Here is a 15,110-nt window from a genome sequence, read left to right as displayed (position 1 = left end):
GAGTTGTAGAATAATGCACAGGGAATGCAGAATAACACAGGGGATGCAGAACAATGGACAGGGGATGCAGAATAACGCACATGGGATGCAGAATAACGCACATGGGATGCAGAACAATGGACATAGGATGCAGAATAACGCACAGGGGGTGCAGAACAATGGACAGGGGATGCAGAATAACGCACAGGGGATGCAGAACAATGGACAGGGGATGCAGAACAATGGACAGGGGATGCAGAATAACACACAGGGGATGCAGAACAATGGACAAGGGATGCAGAATAAGGCACAGGGGATGCAGAACAATGGACAGGGGATGCAGAATAACGCACAGGGGATGCAGAACAATGGAGAGGGGATGCAGAATAAGGCACAGGGGATGCAGAAAAACACACAGGGGATGCAGAATAACGCACAGGGGATGCAGAATAACACACAGGGAATGCTGAAAAAACGCACAGGAGATCCAGAATAATGCACAGGGGATGCCTAAAAACGCACAGGAGATCCAGAATAACACACAGGGGATGCAGAATAATGCACAGCGAATGCAGAATAACACACAGGGGATGCAGAATAACACACAGGGGATACAGAATAACAACGCACAGGGGATGCAGAATAACACACATGGGATGCCGAAAAACGCACAGGAGATCCAGAATAACGCTCAGGGGATGCCTAAAAACGCAGAGGAGATCCAGAATAACACACAGGGGATGCAGAATAACACACAGGGGATGCAGAATAACACACAGGGGATGCAGAATAACACACAGGGGAGGCAGAATAACACACAGGGGATGCAGAATAACACACAGGGGATGCAGAATAACACACAGGGGATGCAGAATAACACACAGGGGAGGCAGAATAACACACAGGAAATGCCGAATAGCACACAGGGGATGCTGAATAACACACAGGGGATGCAGAATAGCGCACTGGTGATGCAGTATAACGCACATGGAAATACAGAATACGCAGGGGATGCAGAAAAACACACAGGAGATGACAAATGGGTACTTTCAGCAAAACTTCCTTTTTTCATCATTATCTAATGCTACATACTATATTGCATGCTGAGTAGGACTCGGGGGTGACTGCCAGAGGTTCCTCATTTTACACATCAACCTTGGATCCTACCGGTCACTTTGGATGCGGTGCAAAGTGCACACTTTATTAGAGTATTGATTTTCCTTTTAATGAAATAGGGAACTGAGCCATGTTGACATAAGCACTACATATTCCCCATGCAATGCCGATCTATCTGATCACTGTATTCTGATTAATATATATATATATATATATATATATATATATATATATATATATATATATTTATTTATTTATTTATTTCTGTGCAGATGCGGCGCTACAAATCCAAATACGTTTCATGTCAGCCGTCTGCAATAACAAATTCACACAACGGATACAGAACACACCTCGCATCCAGAACTGTTACAATGTTGCATCCTCGGAGTGTACATTGTATCCACTCTGCGCACATCACATATAAATCACTTCCGTGACATTAACACTGCCACACAATTATTGCAGGGGCATGAATAAAATATCACATCTCTGCTCCTTACTTTCAGAAAATGAATCTATTAAAGTTTGCATCGGTGTTGTTACCAGTTTGCAGAAATCCAATGTACGGATATATCATTGTCTTTGTGGATTCTGTCTGCGTAAAATCGATCGTAATTTCCAATTACATACATATATATATGTAATAACAATAATAATAGCAACTGTAATAATGGCAATAGTAATAGTATGAACCATAATAGACTTTCTAATAAACAAAAATGTATTATTATGATTATTATTAGTAGTAGTAGTAGTAGTAGTAGTGTAATAATAATAATTATATTATTAATTATTATTATTATTATTATTATTATTATTATTATTATTATTATATTATTTATTATTATTATTATTATTATTATTATTATTATTATTATTATTATTATTATTATTATGCTGTTATTATTATTAATAATTATTATTATTATTATTATTATTTTATTATTATTTTATTTTACACTCCTAAATTACTCTATCTATCTATCTATCTATCTATCTATCTATCTATCTATCTATCTATCTATCTGTGTGGCTTACGGTCATAATATATTATACAAGTGTTTTTAAAACAGCTGATTATTCATGTAATATGAATATTAGAAAAATAAATGAAGATATAACTGCTGAGAAAGTAATGGGAAAGAGTAATATAACGAAATATTTAGTAACTATAATATAACTAATCGGTTACTTCCTCTTAGATATAATGCATGATAATAAGCTTATGCCAGTGTTCCCCAATTAGTCATTTAAATCTTTCTTGTTGCATTCTGCTGATAGAGGTCTGCTAATTGGAAAGAACTGGTACCGAATATTACTGAGTAAATATTTCCCGATAATGATATTATTTGGTAGTTACGGTGGGTAGTTACTTGTAACACTGCCGGCTCACTTAAGGTTATATTGTAGTTGTATTATTTATTAGGGGTTATTAATTATTGGTAACATGGATTATTAAATCCCCTCACATAGATATATGTTATATGACAGCACCGCTGTAGTGAATTACTAGACTTATTCCGTATTCAAGTGTTACCGCGCTACCCATATATATCGCATCCGTAATAAAATATCATTATTAAACGATAACATTGACTTGTAACATCTTGTTTTATGTTAACATATCTAACAATGTGAACAGCCAGAGTAACAACTGTTAGAACAATTATTACAAGAAATAATATCGATACATTGTTATGGAATTGTAGTTACTGTTACAAGCAGCTGTCTGAATATTATTTACTAGTACATCAAAAAAATCTATAAATACATTTCTAAATTATACAACCTGTATTGTTATACTAGCCACAAACATAAACGATTATTAGCACAATATTATTATTATTATTATTATTTATAATATTTAACTATGCATAGAATAATAATATACAATATATTGTTGTTATTCTACTTTCATAATGATCAATATTGATATCATTTTTGTTACACATAATACTACTAAAATGAATACATTAAACACAATAAAATATTAGTTGTGTTCGCATGTAAAATACACACGAGCATATAGAAATCCAAAAACATACATGCAATAGACTATAGAATACCTTTAGTAGCCAAATAATGGCATGGGTAATTACATTTTATACTTAGGTATAGAGGAAATACTCAGGCTGGGTACAAAGGAGCATATATACTGGATAATATAAACACCGAGGCTAGGTACTAAGGAACACTCAGGTTGGGTACTAAGGAAATTGAGCCTGGATACTGAGAACTACAGAGACTCGGTACTGAGGAGCCTGAAACTGGGTACTGAGAACTACAGAGACTGGGTACTGAGGAGCCTGAGACTGGGTACTGAGAACTAGGGAGGCTGGCACACTCACCTAGCACACTCACCCAGCACACTCATCTAGCACACTCACCCAGCAGACTCACCCAGCACACTCATCTAGCACACTCACCCAGCACACTCACCCAGCACACTCACCTACCACATTGCAGGATATAGCGCAGTCTATATGGAGTAGTGTCTCCGGCTGAAACATTCACACAACACTTTAACAAACTATTCCCAGTCTCTTGTCTGTAGGTGAAACCACGCGACCTCTTAGCAATTAATCAAAACTACTTTAGATGGTGCATGATGGGAGATTATATCAAGCAATATTTCTGGCAGCCACTCGAGTCAATCATCCTACCCCACTCTCAATTCTGCACCGGGCTACTTCCCCACGCACAGTCCTAGCCATTCTCTATATTCAATCAGTATTATTCATGCACAAGTGGAAACTAGTCTGCAAAGAAATCATGATATTGCATATATATATATATATATATATATATATATATATATATATATATATATATATATATATATATATATAAATATATATATATACACACACACACACACACACATATATATATATATATATATATATATATATATATATATATATATATATATATATAAATATATAGTAGATAATATAATAATAATAATAATAATAATAATAATAATAATAATAGTAATAATAATAATGTAGAAGAGAAATTACACTATATTCATGATTTCATACTATGGATTCAGCATATAACACAACTTAGCAAAAATTACAGATGCTTCTTACTATTGCATATCATTGCAAGATTTTAGGCGATCTGTGGCATTTCTGCTGTTGTTGAACTACAAGTCTCAGCCTGCGACTGGCCGGTCGTGCTGGGACTTGTAGTTCTACTGCAGCCTGACTGCCCATAGGTAGGTGATTGCTTTACAACCGTCTCCAATGAGTCAGCTATTGCTTTGTGGACACACAGGTGCCTGTTGGAAGTGTTGGGTGACTTATAGGCGTTTTCCAGTAATTAAAAACTCGTTAGTCTGTTTCTTTTCATCAGCGTGACACCCGGGCTGGATATCCCGGCCATAGACTGACGCCTGGAGGTTTACAGTTCCTGCAGATATGGGAAGCAGAGTATTATATCAGATCCCTGCCCCGGCCAGATTCTCCCCTCTGCCAAACTTCACTCACACACAACATGAATGTAACATATGTGTACATCACATTCCTTCTCAGAACATATGTTAACTAACACTTCACTCTGCATAAATACCATTATTAATGCTATGTCAATACCTGCACCTTAATGTCAGGTCACGTGAGCAGGCTGCACCTATAAGGGGGTGAGATGAGGAGAGGCAGCACTATATGGGAATTCTTTTCAGAAAGTGAAATATCCATTGTTGTATAATAGTCTAAGTGACTCATTTCCAGCTTGATACCAGATTAAAGGGATAAAAGTCACAATATTTGTCTAAAATTGTGCACACTGTTTATATACAACTGTTTTTCATAGTCTGTGTAATGCAAAGGTAGGCAAGCTGTGGGACCTAGTTACTGAGCCATAAGGCATGCGGAAACAGGTTTTCCGGCAAGGTTTAGACATTTTTAAGTATCACATCTATCTATCAAAATCCTAACACAGGAGATATCATGTAATTAGGATATGTTTCGCCTTAAACACAATTTTCAATGGGGGGTAGTGGTCTGGGACAATTTAACAAGCTCCATAAAGACTACCTTTTCTGAACGTGACCACAATGGCTAACTTAGTTCTACCCTAAGGGGAGAGCATCACAGGGGAGAGATTATTATTATTATTACCATTTATTTATATAGCGCCACTAATTCCGCAGTGCTGTACAGAGAACTCACTCACATCAGTCCCTGCCCCATTGGAGCTTACAGTCTAAATTCTCTAACACACACACACACACACAGACAGAGAATAGGGTCAATTTGTTAGCAGCCAATTACCTACCAGTATGTTTTTGGAGTGTGGGAAGAAACCGGAGCACCCGGAGGAAACCCACGCAAACACGGAGAGAACATACCGGATCCCTCTCCAACAGCCTTACTGCTCTCCCCTCTGCAAGACGTAAGGTCGCACATGCGCGGTATAGACTCTGGGCCAGAACACGGAGTTGTTAGCGAAGGAAGTCATTGCCATGACAGCCTCCTATTGGACGTGCTGTCCCGCCATGATTTTTAAATAAATGGCTGGGAAATATCATCCCTTATCACTGTGATAAGGGACGATACTTAATGGGAGGCCTATGCGGCCATTTATAAAAAGGCCCCTATAGCTTTCCAACGTTTGTGATAGTCATTGCAATCCCAGGTATGATGTTACTGGTGCTCTTGGAATAACACAGTTTGGAAGGTTTGCAACAAAGGCTGGAATTGTGAACTTCAGTGAATGTTCACAGAGAAGAGGCTATGACACCTCCATTGTTAGTTTGAAAAAGGCCCACCCAGGCAGGAGAGGGAATTGTGGTAACGCTGGAGCACAGGTAAGATTTGGTATTGTATTTTTATCTTACTCAATTTCTCCTCATACTGTCTTTTTTTGTTTTGGTGGAATTCATTTCTAAAGGATAATTTCAAGTAGAACTGAGAACTCAGTGTTGTGCGGAGTTCCAGTTCAAGTTAAACGCTATTATTACTTACCTATGCTGCAGCGATCCAGCCAATCCGGTTCCCTGACATCGGCCAAGTAAGTAAAATTCCGCCTTTATGTTTAACTTACGGAACTCCACCCAAAACTGAATTTTGAGTGGTGTAAGGAACGAGAAGAACTACGAATTGGTTGTAGACTCAGGCACAGAAATGGCTAATCTCATGTATTAATAATTGTGAAATCAGATTTTCCTTTATCTTTCTATACAATTGACTTTTTGGGCCTCATGTCAAGTTGAAAAAGAAAAGTCACATTCTATGTAGTATCTAGAGTCGGACACATCTCAGCTGATCATCATCATTATCAGTTCCTATCTTACACCAGGGGTAGAGAAGCCGAAACAGATGGTTCCTGACAGTGTCTGTATCCAGGTCTACATCGGTCACATTTACTTGCACATGTCCTTACTGTACTTTGCTTAAGCTTGCATGCCCCTTCCCTCCCCCAATCTGCTCTATAAGTGTAGGGATTGGTATATGCAAGATGCTACTGACTGCGGACAGACTCAAGCGTAATTTTTTTTTTTTACGCATGTGCAGTAGTGAAATTCACATTTTATGCTACTTAGTTGTATGAGACCTTATATGAAATTTGACTTTTTTTAGTACATCGCAGCTCCCACCTCCAACAAAAAACAAACCATGCATTCCTTCCTCACTCCCTCTTTACTACCAAAGCCATTCAAATCTTCCCCATACACAAATACACTCAGTCCAATCCCATTGAACTTCCTCAAACAGTCAGTATATAAGAAGCACAAGGGCTGACAGTAGGATTAAATATATGAGCGATGACAGCTGCTCGCATACTCCCTCCCCAGTACCTGTTATCCCACAGCCAGTCACCATTGTGCTCCTCATACCAGGGGCAAACACAGGATATGTAGAGGGGGGTTTCCACACTACGCCGCCAGTGGGCGTGACCAGCATGCATGGGGGCGTGGTTATAATTTTAGACAGTGCTTGGCTGCTCTCCAACTCTTCCTATCCCCATAATATACATGGGCAATGCTGCGTGCACTACTGTTAGGTGCACGCAGCTCTCCCTTTTCAAGCAGAGCCATGTGAAGCCGGGACAGGGTCCAACCACCTCAATTATACAGAGTCCCAGGCTTGGAGGGGGGTTCCAGGCGCTAGGAAACCCCCCCTCGGTTTGCCTATGCATACAGTGATTGGCTCGTGTGTCAATGTGCTTTACGCAGACGCTGAAAGAGGAAAAAGTGGGTTGGCTGTTAGTACGCATGAAATGATGAGGGAGGGCGGATATAATTGACAGCCGAAGTCTTGCCTGAAATCATGACCTGTTGGTAGCCCTTGAGGACTGAACGTGGACTCCTCTGATGTAAACAGAATCTTACTCAGAATCTTAAATACATACTAAGGGCCCGATGTAGCATTGGATGCAATTTACACTAAAATCGTAAATGTAAATTGCATCCTGTAACTTACACAGGACGTGTGACTTAGAATACTATGCAAATTGCACCAACACATCTCTCTATCTGTCTTCAGAGCGGCCCTGAAGATAAATTAATAAATAAATTAATGTAATTTTTTTTTTAAAAAAAATGTTGCTTCCCCCCCAAACAGCACTAGGGATGGTTAAGCTGTTTAATAATTTTTTATTTAGTTTTTTTAATACAGCAAGGTCTGTTGCACCAGCAGAAAGCACCTGCAAAAGATGTGTAGAGACCAATTGGTGGCTGCTTTCATCTCAGCATAGCAGGTAAAGCATAGGTAGGCTCACGGACTACCTCCCCCGTTCCACCTGTCTAAGCACAGAGAGGTGTAAGGGAGAGAAGTGCAAACTGAGTGCAAACTGAGACAGATCCTTGGCCAAACAAAAGTGCGTTTTGCGCTGATTAGTTGGACTTGCATTCAGATGTACATGGGGCCCTAAGCTGCTAACCTTCTTGGCTCATCCACAAAAATTTTTTTTCCCCCAGTAAACTATTAAAATCTTCTTTTGTGGAATATTTTGCTGAAAAAAGTAATTCTTTTTCACTCACTAAACCGTTGTCAGATCGTTTGCAGTCAGTTAGAACATGTAATGTATTTTTCCATTTATTAATCCATCTGATTTTCGGATATTCTGTGTTTTTGTAAATAGGTTTTAATTTTCTCTAAATTTTTGGCTGAATCATACAGGCAAATGTTTAGAATCGTACATGTTTTTATATACATATGATTGAGTTATATATAGGCCCTGTCAGCTATACCAACAAAAGCAACTATTTTGTAGCTTAAATAAATAAATATATATTAAATTGTGGTTGTCTAGGAACCAGTGATAGTACTGCGGCATCTTTGTGCCGTACCCCAGTGATTCATTAGTTCCTAGTAAATGAATAAGCTGCATTTTAGCAATATTCACTGTGTGTAGCAGCCAGGTACACATTAATACCCATTAATACCGTAGTAGTTTTGCAGGAGGACAGTTCTTACAGACGTCACTGTAAGGCCATTATATATAAAATATCACTGCACCTTTCACTGCCGTACTAGTGTCTGTGTCTCTATAATGCTCCTGAGCCTTGTGATGAACAGCCAGCTCTTGTTTAGGTGAATTGCAGGTTAAGGGATTTGCTGCTGTAAATCTTGACGTATTGCTTGTTAATTCTTCAATAAGCCAGTTAAGACACTTTAAGTACAAATAAAACATCCAGAGGGTAATTGCACTAAATCCACGCTGGTCCTGACTGCTTTATTTACACATAAAACCATTATAAATGGTTACAGAGACGAAGTAGTGTTGTTAACCGCTTACAGATATATCAGGCGATCTTACTTTCTGTGCTCTGTGTATTTTAAGGACTGCTGTGGGCTCTGATCCCATACTTTCTCTTCCCCAAACCATACTAAGTCATGGCGTTTGGCTTTTGTCAAAATGAGCTCGACAGAGTCTTATGATTACATTTCAGTGGAATCTGTTGCCAGTTTTTATTTTTGATATGTCATATAAAAAGGTAGATTTAAAATCACTTTGGGGTAGATTTACCAAACCTTCCATAGCAACCAATCAGATTCTAGCTACCGTGTTCTAGAATGCACTAGATAAATGATAGCTGGAATCTGGTTGCTAAGGGCAACACCTCCACTTTTCCTAAAAGGTTTGATAAATCTACCTCAAAGTGATTTTAACTGGATTATCCACCTTCAGACAGACATCAGCTGCAATTAACACCCCCTGCTTATATTACCTTCGAACATGGCTTTGTCATTCCTCCCAATTTTCCCGATTTTGGTGGGACAGTCCCAATATGAATGGACTGCCCCACCGTCCTGCATGTTGGCATGTTTGCCCTAACTCGCAGGAGTTTGAGAGATATGCTGATCATTCGCCATGTGCATCAGAGGCAGGAGCACGAGCCATGCCCCTAGAGTGTGGCCACACCCACTGCGATGTAGAGATGCCCTGAGCAAGGCCTGGTCAAGCTCCCATTCAGAGGCGGCATGGCTGTGTTTAGATTTAGGACTTTTGAATGTTGGGAAGTATAGCTTTATGAGCACCCAAAGTCACAGGGGTATATTTACTAAACTGTGGGATTGAAAAAGTGGAGATGTTTCCTATAGCAACCAATCAGATTCAAGCTGTCATTTATTTAGTACATTCTACAAAATGACAGCTAGAATCTGATTGGTTGCTATGGGCAACATCTTCACTTTTTCAAACCCGCAGTTTAGTAAATCTAGCCCTTAGTGTTATTGATTTAGGAGAACTTAGTAGGAGCGCCCTTTCCCTGGGAATGCAGAATAAGTGTCTTGGCACAGTACTTCTGTTTTCACTGAGACAAAATCCCTAGAAAGTTTAAAAATTCTTCAAAGTTGATGGCAGTGATACTGAACTCAGGTATGTTCAAGAATGTGATTTTAAGTAATGGTAAGTGTTCCAATTCCAAGACACCCCCCCCCCCCACCTGAATGATATATGGATATATGGGGGGTGGGGGGGCATTGTATGTTGATAGACAACAAACTTAATGCTGGTCACAAACGTTACAAGATATCGGGTGACTGAACCGCTATTGCAGCGTGTGTTGTCCGAAAACTACAACATATGCCCCGCCCCCCCCCCCCCCCAAAAAAAAGAGCCAATCAATAATTAAAATCGACAGGATCAGTATTGGGTATCTTGGTAAATGCAGTTGGAAGATTACTGCAATCAGCCTGTGTGCAAAGTCATCTTCTACCTACACTTGAAGACCGCAGTCATATCAGTGGTCAATTGATCCCATGGCCTGACAGGTTGATGACTTGCAGGTGCTGGCTGGGGGCAGAGGGGCATTAGCCCACCGGGCCGGTATCATAGTGGGATATCTTGAGCTGCGTCACTAGGCTACCTGCATATTTTTTTCCTTTAAAATGTTCCCAATGGGCAGCTGAGCTGTGTCTTGCTCCCCAGACTAAACTTTGTCAGCTCCACCCTGGTCACTCAAATCAAAATTGTCCACCATTTGTAACCAGATAATAGGCACAAAGTGGAGGACAAGCGTAGAATCTAACACACCATTTGTGTGTTGAGGAACCTCGCCTGTGGGGACTCCTCAAATCACAAATATTGAAACAGAGATAGCCGCACACAAAGAGGTGAAGGACTCACGAGCCGAACTCAACAGCACAAAACAGGTCGGCATATTTGCATTATCTTGTGTCCCAAGAGACTGTTTGCTCTGTGCTGTACAACCTTATAGCCAAGAAATAATAATCAGAATATCACAGTATGTGTCTTTGAACTGGTTAAAGCCATCATTTTTAAATATTCCAGAAACTATGTGACTGAAGTCAACTGAATTTAATAGTTGCAGAATATAGTGTTATTTTGGAAACATTATTCAAAAGCAACCTTGGACATTATAAAAATGCACAAATTAAACTTTCGAATCTATAAAAATAAAAAAAGAAACATATACCAGTTTCTAAGAAAATGTTCATAATAAAAAAACAAAAACAAACTAGTCTCAAAATCATTCATGGATAGCAATAAATGTATTAATATATTGAGCTTCTCATGGACCAAAATAAGACAAACTGCTTACAACCTGTACTTAACTTTCAACAACACAGAAAACCAATTAGCAGAGATTTTTCCTGTGAAAGACAGGCGTTAAACAGCCAAAATGCCAAATTTGCTCAGCTAGATAATACAAGAGCCAGAAATGCGTCAACATCAGCCAAATATAAACATTTTCATTAATAATTTTTTATGTAATTCATATTGTGGCTAGTGTATTTGACAGTGTAAAAATGTAAATAATTTTTTTTTAATGCTCAATTTTTTTTTAACTTACAAATAAATCATGTGTCTGCTGTAATTCTATTATTATATATAGCAATAATGCCTAAACATTTATTAATTTTATTCAAAACAGATTAAAAACAATTGGCACATACAGATATCCAATTCAGACCGAGGCTGGTTTACAATACGCCTACACGGTAATACTTTCAGAGAATTTACCAGAATTTCTATTCTATTTAATACCACGTCTGTCTGAAATAATCACAACGCTTTAAAATGAAATAATTATATTTTTTTTAAAGAGGAAATAACAAAATAGTTTATAATAATATTTTAAATCTCATTTAATCTCCTTCAGACAACAAACATTCCTAAATTATTCCTGGAAAAGGAAAATTCTTAAAAGTAATATTTTTACAATTTTTTTTCTTTTTGAGAAATTTCGCTTTTTAACTCAAGACGTTGAATCATATATTTGATAGTATGGTGGGAAAAAACAGTTTCTGTTTCTTTTCTGAATTTTTAACACCTTATTTTCTTTTGTCTCGGGCATTTAGCTTATTCACTACCAAAGAGTTTTATGCCCATAACGTGCTTAAAATGAGCGCTTATCCGTGAGAGCGGAGGTCATTATTTTTCAGGAGAACTGCGGAATGAATCCCATTTAAAATAGAAAATACAAGAGACTACATTACCTTTGTCTGTGAGTAGAGACTCAGAGGGTGCTGGGATCTATTCCTGAGCTGTAACACATGGAGGCTGAGAAAACAGACTGTCAGAACTCAGCTCTTTCCTCTGGAATTTGATAACATTAAAATAGATAAGAAAGTGGTTTATTAACCTTCAAGCTTCTAGGGGGTTTTTACAAAAACTGCTCTGTGTTACCAAACTCTAATTGACTAATACTCTCTTTGCCTTAATAATACAACAGGATATTTGGACTGCACATGTGGTTGTGAAGGACAATGGCGCAACTTGTAATGCTAACAATTTTGTAGCAGTGAATAAATTTAACTTAGGGTCTAATAACTCTATATTGTAAACCAGTAATCCCCAACCAGTGAGTCCGCACAGGTTTGTGTCACGAGGCTGAACGCGTCAGTAGAATTTAAGGATGGTAGCTGAAATATCTCACTTATTTTCTTTTCTTTTATTTGAGGGGTTTGTGAAATTTAATATAAGTGAATCTGATAGGTATTGGCTACAATTTGTCCCGGTTTGTAAATGTACTCACACTTTTTTATGACTTATATAATATATTATCGGTGTGTCCAGTGGTTGAAGTGGGGGTGTATACGTATGTCATACCGCCACCGCGACCGCTGCGTGTGTCACAAAACAATAGTGTGTGTCACTAAAGCACAATGCAATGGAGACAAACCAGCCTTTAGATTGCTTTTGCCGAGGATGTAACTACTGTATAGTAGGCAAAAGGTTACAGTCTTCGTTGTTAGGAATTGCACGCAATGCATTTCACGGCTTCTGGCTCGTGATAGCGCCAGTAGAGTTGTTACCGGCAGTGACACCAATTGTATATATTAGTATATGAGAGAAAACAAGCCATTTTGGAGGTAAAAGCAACTGTTTTTGTGGGCAAATGCTAGGGGCCCTAAGTACTTATGGCCATTCAGTCAATTACCTGGCAATCTGAACTTGATCAAAAGAAAAGCGCAATCTACTGTGGTACTTAGTCCATTTACTACGTAGGGGCTCATTTAAAATTTGCACCTTGGCAAATCATACTGCAATCCACCTATGGCGGACCTTGAAAGAGGCGGGGATTAAAATGGTAGGGGGTGTGGTTTCACAAAAAAAGTGAATGTTTTGGGTAAGGTCTGGGTGTGGGTTGGGTGACTCTGGGGTGGGGCCTATTTTGTCCTGATTCTACATGTATCACATATTGGTGCAAATATATATTTTTTTGCATACAAGGAAAATACTGCCTGCTTTTGCATGTTGCACACAAATACTGGGCAGATTTATTTTTAGGATGCGCCCTTTCCAACAATTCCCTCTGTCTACGCATTTTACATACCCCCCCACCTTTAAGGGGGAAAATTACACCATCTACCTGTATCTATTCATAACTCTAAATGCGGTCCATGGCCAGGACACTTAGGAGTTATGTTATATAATAAGGCACTTTTAGAGGCACACAAATAGCCATGTAATTAACACAGGACACAGGAAACTAAGACAGTCTGGATGGTCCTTTACTCTCATGTTTTAGTTAAAACATAAATGTGGCCCCAATCATATGATAAGAGAGAGCTGTCATATATATTATAGGGATGTGCACTGGCCCCTTTTGGTGTCTCGTGTTTTGTGTTTTGGGTTTGGATTTGCTTGAGGTTTTGGGTTCGGATTTGTTTCGCAAAACACTTGACGAAAGGTTTTGGTTCGGATTTAAGGTTTTGGATTCTGATTTTTTTTGAAAAAAAACATAAAAAGTGTTAAAAACAAGTTTTTTTGTTTATTTTCACTCCTACGCTATTATTAACCTCAATAACATTCAATAACAATCATTTCCACTAATTCCCAGTCTATTCTGAACACCTCACACCTCACAATATTGTTTTTAGTCCAAAACGTTTCACCGAGGTAGCTTTCTGGACTGCAAAGTGCAGTGGTCCGGGTACACAATTTGGTACCGGGGTCACAATATATCACCCTCAACTGGTCTGAATTCCACCAAAAAAGTATCTGGATTGCGTAGTGGACTGGTCCCCACAATATAATAAAAAATCCCTCAACTGGTCTGAATTCCACCAAACAAGTATCTGGACTGCGTAGTGGAGTGGTCCCCACAATATAATAAAAAAAACCCTCAACTGGTCTGAATTCTACCAAACAAGTATCTGGACTGCGTAGTGGAGTGGTCCCCACAATATAATAAAAAATCCCTCAACTGGTCTGAATTCCACCAAACAAGTATCTGCACTGCGTAGTGGAGTGGTCCCCACAATATAATAAAAAATCCCTTAACTGGTCTGAATTCCACCAAACAAGTATCTGGACTGCGTAGTGGAGTAGTCCCCACAATATAATAAAAAAAAAACTCAACTGGTATGAATTCCACCAAACAAGTATCTGGACTGTGTAGTGGAGTGGCCCCGGTACCCAATTTGATACCGGGGCCACAATATAATAAAAAAAAACCTCAACTGGTCTGAATTTTACCAAAAAAGCATCTGGACTGCGTAGTGGAGTGGTCCCCACAATATAATAAAAAATCCCTCAACTGGTCTGAATTCCACCAAACAAGTATCTGGACTGCATAGTGGAGTGGTCCCCACAATATAATAAAAAAAACCCTCAACTGGTCTGAATTCCACCAAACAAGTATCTGGACTGCGTAGTGGAGTGGTCCCCACATTATAATAAAAAATCCCTCAACTGGTCTGAATTCCACCAAACAAGTATCTGCACTGCGTAGTGGAGTGGTCCCCACAATATAATAAAAAATCCCTTAACTGGTCTGAATTCCACCAAACAAGTATCTGGACTACGTAGTGGAGTAGTCCCCACAATATAATAAAAAAAACACTCAACTGGTCTGAATTCCACCAAACAAGTATCTGGACTGCGTAGTGGAGTAGTCCCCACAATATAATAAAAAAACCCTCAACTGGTCTGAATTTTACCAAAAAAGTATCTGGACTGCGTAGTGGAGTGGTCCCCACAATATAATAAAAAAAAACCTCAACTGGTCTGAATTCCACCAAACAAGTATCTGGACTGCGTAGTGGAGTTGCCCCGGTACCCAATTTGATACCGGGGCCACAATATAATAA

The 15,110-nt window shown here is 38.8% G+C and overlaps 1 protein-coding gene across 1 annotated transcript in view; it reads right to left on the bottom strand.

Moving 5' to 3' along the window:
- GATA4 (GATA binding protein 4) overlaps positions 1–12,095 on the bottom strand; it is a 75,436-nt gene extending 63,341 nt beyond the window's left edge. Inside the window, exon 1 of the mRNA XM_075201214.1 lies at positions 12,012–12,095. The gene's annotated coding sequence lies outside the window, so the exon portion shown is untranslated. The remainder of the gene's footprint in view (positions 1–12,011) is intronic.
- Positions 12,096–15,110: the final 3,015 nt, after the last annotated feature.

This window comes from Mixophyes fleayi, chromosome 3 (genome assembly GCF_038048845.1).
Source record: "Mixophyes fleayi isolate aMixFle1 chromosome 3, aMixFle1.hap1, whole genome shotgun sequence".
Taxonomy (NCBI): domain Eukaryota; kingdom Metazoa; phylum Chordata; class Amphibia; order Anura; family Limnodynastidae; genus Mixophyes; species Mixophyes fleayi.
The sequence above is the reverse complement of the archived record's forward strand: the minus strand, read 5'-3'. Positions and strand labels throughout refer to the sequence as shown.